Source organism: Ceratina calcarata, unplaced genomic scaffold, assembly GCF_001652005.2.
Source record: "Ceratina calcarata isolate Rehan_Ccalc_2016 unplaced genomic scaffold, ASM165200v1 scaffold233.2, whole genome shotgun sequence".
In the NCBI taxonomy this organism is placed as follows: domain Eukaryota; kingdom Metazoa; phylum Arthropoda; class Insecta; order Hymenoptera; family Apidae; genus Ceratina; species Ceratina calcarata.
Window position 1 is genome coordinate 272,684 of NW_017145181.1, and position 4,806 is coordinate 277,489.

Genomic DNA, 4,806 nt, shown 5'->3' on the forward strand with positions numbered 1-4,806 from the left:
TATGTATAAAGAAAAATATAAATTCTGTACGATTTTAAATTCTAAGCTACATAAATTCTATTTTCGTTATCGGACAGAATTTATATTTTTCTTTATACATATATTGTACATGACGTAAATTCTTGATACTCCAATGGGAAGCTATTATTAGAATAGAAAATAAAGTATAAAAATCGAGGACGACCTACGCTAGGTAAGATCTTACGTAACGTCAATCGGTCGTTTCTGGAATCGACGAGCAAAAGGACGAAATAAAAAGCGAGAGAGGGTGGTATAGAAAGGACGGCCGGAAGCGATCACGAGAGGCAGATGGCAGACGGGAAGGATGTGCGGTTTTCCACATGTGTCAACCGGTCTACCAGCGTAAAACCGCGCCCACCAGAAGAAAGCGAGCCGCGCTTCGGGACTGACCGGAAGCGGCGACCGCTTTCTACGGTCTCCACCGACCCGCGAATCGGTTAACGATCGCGCGCGAGAATTCGACGATTACCGTCGCCGTTGCACACCGCAGGTGAAGAGTTACCGGTTCACGCATCGGGAGATGTGCTAATTAGGTGAAAGCCTCGCTCGCGACATTCGAGCTCATCGGCCTCGTTATAGTTAGTCAAAATTACATGCTTTCTTAGACTGCGAATTTTTATCCTTTTATATAAAAATTATATATTATATAATCTGTCTTATATTGCAATTTCTTTTATCATTTAGGTATTGCNGCAATGTACTAATTTATTGTAATTTATGAAAACCACGTATAAAAGCTATTCTGAGAGAAATAATTTGAACAGATTTATTTATTACGATATTTTTTACACGCTCGTGTTCGTTTTATAAATTGTAAAAAGGAATTGAGAAAATGAACGTAAAATCTCGTATTCCTTTCAACGTTAAATGGAATTTAACTCGTGAAAAAGTAGCTCCGTTTCGTATTTAAAAAATGATAGGGAATGCACGGATGGAGGTAAATTGTAACTGACGAGAGACACGGTGCTTTTTCATCCGTTTAAATTAATCTGAAATTCTGTTTGCGAACTCTGATTCGAACGAGGCTCCACTCGAGTGGCGTCGACAATCGGTCAATGAAGAAGACAGGGGAAAATAAGCGAGTGGCTTCTGTCGTTCCGGGGAAAGAAACACGGCGAAAACGCGAAAGTATCAGACAAGCCCGCGTATATAACGAGTTCTCCAGTATTTTCTTTTTTCAAACTTGAACCAGGTCCCGAATATCCTTGACGTTTTCAGAGTCCTAATGAACCGTAGGTAAAAATGAACTGCAATAAAAATTCCACTCGATATCATTGATAATTAAGCTGTTCAATGCACAGATCGATTAACTCCACTTTTTGAAAAATCTTAAATTTATGAGTTCTTGGTATAGTCATAACTTGTGCTTTGACACATAAATTTAAGATTTTTCAAAAAGTGGAGTTAATCGATGTGTGCAGTGAACGGCTCAATTAATCTTGAGGGACGATGATTCCTTGAATCAGTAGGAATGTTCGAACGATATTCTTGCCTCGAGTCCCGAAGTCGTGGAGGAAACGTATCGAATGCAGGGGGATCGTCGATTCCCTGGGCTGTTTTCCATTTCTATTCCCATGATTTCCGCTGAAAGGGTCCGGCGAAATTTTTACGTCGCGTCTCGAAGGAAATTTCCTCGTGGACAGTTTAATATCACTAAAAGCTTTTTAATAAACAGTCTTTGAGCTCATCGGTGCGGCTGGTTGCTTGCGTAAGAATACGGCCGACGTGCAGGGGGCTTCTCATGAGAATCTCGCCGCCCTCCCGCTTCCACTCTCCGGCGAGGGCGGGTGTGGGAACGTGGAAAATTCAATGCGAGACGCGGCAGAGAGATCGAGGCCGGGGTGGAAAAAATTTGGAGGAAGAATCGTGATACGATGGGAATGGAATTAAAACGAGAAGAGGGAATATACCGGACGGAATGTGGTCAGAACGGAGGAGAGAAGGAGGAGGAGGAGGAGGAGCATTGTGACTGAAATAAAAAGGAAAACCGTGGCTGGGTGAAACAAAAGTTGAGCCGATGAAAAAATAAGAGAGGAGAGAGGCCGGAGGAACGAAAACACGTAAAGCAAACAGCGGGCAAGTCAGTGAGAAAACCGAGGTACGACCTGGTGGGAGAAGGAAACTGGAAACGACGAGAAATGAAGAAAGGAATAATGGGAAAAAAAAAAATCCGCTGACACTAATGGAGGGCAAAAAATAAAAAGTAGACGGAGAAGATTAAAAGAAAATTGGATTATGCATTTCACTGAGATTATAATCCAATGCAACAGGAATCAAATGTACGACCGCGGGACCAAGTTGAATTAAAAGGAACAAGAATGGTTCACAAAGTGACGCAGAGAGAAAAATATTAGTCGTCTGGGAAGTTTCGATTTTTAGGATAGTCCGAGTATAACAGATCGTACATGTGGTAGTATTAACAAAGCCAGAACATCACTGATAAACGAAGAATTTCCTCCATGTACGGATGATTGAAAGGATAATTGAATAAATCGATGAATATACATCAAAATTTGAATGCCTCGAAATTTTCCATTAACCCACATGATTGCATATTTTAAATAAGAAATCTATCGACAAAGTCCGCAATTATTTAGTTGCCAACCCAATAAAAAGAACGACAAAATTCGAGTAAATAGTCAGACTGGTAATCGGAAGAAGCATAAGATCGAAACAGTATAAAATCGTAGCGTGAAACCCGAGAGAAGCCATAGGGTCGTTATTTATTTTACGAAGTAGGTAAGACACACGATATTGTTCGTTTTCGCGTTTTCCAGCCGGACCCTCACCCCCACCGTTTCCAGTCGGCTTTTCTACGAAAAGCATAAATTACCGTGGAGAATTATGGCGAAATAACACGCGAGATCTCGGTCGCTTATCTCTCTTTCTCTCTCGATTCAGCCGTGAGGAAAAAGGGCTCGTGGTTCTCTCTCATATGAGCATTTTTACATTGGTCGCGACCTCGGGGCGGCGTTACGTAATTACCAGAGGGAAACATCGGCCGATCTCGAGATTGTCCACGCTATTATTTCCCGTTGTTTCGCGCGTCGAACCGCGACGTCCATCGTCGTCTCTAGCGTAATTGAAATTTGATTCTATGAATCGGTCTCGTTTCGGTGTAATTTTAGGCTGCGCTTCGTGTAACAGACACCCCCTCGGGGCTGCGATTTTAATCTACACCCAGCGCCAACGTATTTCGAATTACGAGACCAAACATTGCCACGTATTTTAAAATTTCACAGATAGAATGACGTGAAGTTTAACGTGCAATTAAAAGCTCGTTAAAAGAAGTTGAACATAAAATAAAAATACTTCGAGGAGACTATTAAATACGCGCGTTACACGGTTAAAACCGCGTCTGAACGATGAAACTTACCGTGGTACGTAACGTTCATGGTGGAGGGAATTGAATAACTCATGTTGAACCGCGTGGCATTCAGAAATTAAAACTCGGCGAAGTACAGAAAGTTAAACAGGAACTAAAAGGAACGAACTCTCGTCCTGGAGGTAGGAGGCAGCAATTACAACGTGTTTATCTCTGGAAATTTTCCCGACCGGAGTCAATTACAGTGGACAAGAAATCTCTTAAAACTTTTAAAGAAAATCGTGCAGAACGTTTAACTCAGAGGAGCTCGTGCCCCGTGCGACATAATTGCTTGCCTTAAATGAAAACAAAAAAATGCGTTGTGCATTTGAAGTAAAAAAAAAAAAAAGAAGAACGTACCTAGGAATTCCGAAAAATCCCATAAAACTCGAGCGTTCGAATCTCATTATCGGCGACGTGGAGGCACAACGGTAACGGCGAAACGCGACGGTTCGACCGAGTGATCGACTCGATCGCGAGGTACGAACGGCGAGTAGAGGAGGACTCGAGGATCCTCACGCGCGGACGATCGACCGGGAACTGAAAAGGCAGAGGGTTCGAAGGACTGTCATGCGCCCCTGATTCCGTTTCGGCCGCTGTTCAGACTCCACCCACCTTCATTCATCCACGAAGGGAATTACCAGCCGCTGCTTTTCATTATTCCGGGTCTCAACGTGCAGCTTTGCCCCGTGGCCTCGTAGCTAACCCCCGGGAAAAGGGAAAGTTGCGCGGCCCTGTTCGAGTCCGCTGCCCGGACAAAAAAACGATATCCAGTCGGATTTAATTAATTTATTTTTTCTAAAAGAGCCTATTGTAAAATTCTAAATAAATAATTAAACTAATAATTCGAAAATTCTAAACCCTGACTATAATAAATTTAACATCCGACGAGGGAGAGGAGAATAGAGAGAAGAGAAACGGATGAAAATTCTAGGAAGGAGGGGTCACGCTTCCCAGGCAAGAAGCCAACCGGTGGAAATCGGAAGAAGGTGGCTACACGTGAAAAGCTCCTGTTGCCGCGTGTCACGGGGCCAGAGGCAGCAGCTGCACCTGGCGTGGCAGCTGTTAGAAACCGTCCGTTACCTGGTTCGCCAGCACCTGTTCGGATTGCGTGCCGCGTGGACCTTCGAGGACTGCCCATAGCAACACATGGCGCCGAGAGCACCAGAAAAACCTGAAGACTGACTATTAACGGGGGGAAGCCCACTGATATATGCCCATTTCACAGTCTCTCCTTTGACCAAGGGAACCAGTTCCCTCTGCCACTCTTTATAACAACGAGATTCTTATATTATTCCTTTCAACTTTTCCTCTCTTATATATTTCTATCGAAAAATAAGCCTGGCCAATTCAAAGAAGTACATAGGCCCAAAAAGTTCACAATCGTACCTTTTACTATCATCTTCCTAAATCCTATAACA

At 43.1% G+C, this 4,806-nt stretch overlaps 1 protein-coding gene and 1 long non-coding RNA gene across 5 annotated transcripts in view; both read right to left on the reverse strand.

Moving 5' to 3' along the window:
- HnRNP-K (Heterogeneous nuclear ribonucleoprotein K) overlaps positions 1–4,806 on the reverse strand; it is a 65,240-nt gene that overhangs the window by 21,697 nt on the left and 38,737 nt on the right. The window lies entirely within an intron of this gene.
- Positions 3,247–4,126, reverse strand: LOC113464037 (uncharacterized). The gene is made up of 3 exons (XR_003388866.1): positions 4,001–4,126; positions 3,746–3,925; positions 3,247–3,559 (listed from the first exon to the last, which is right to left on the reverse strand). It is a non-coding gene; the product is annotated as an uncharacterized LOC113464037 (long non-coding RNA).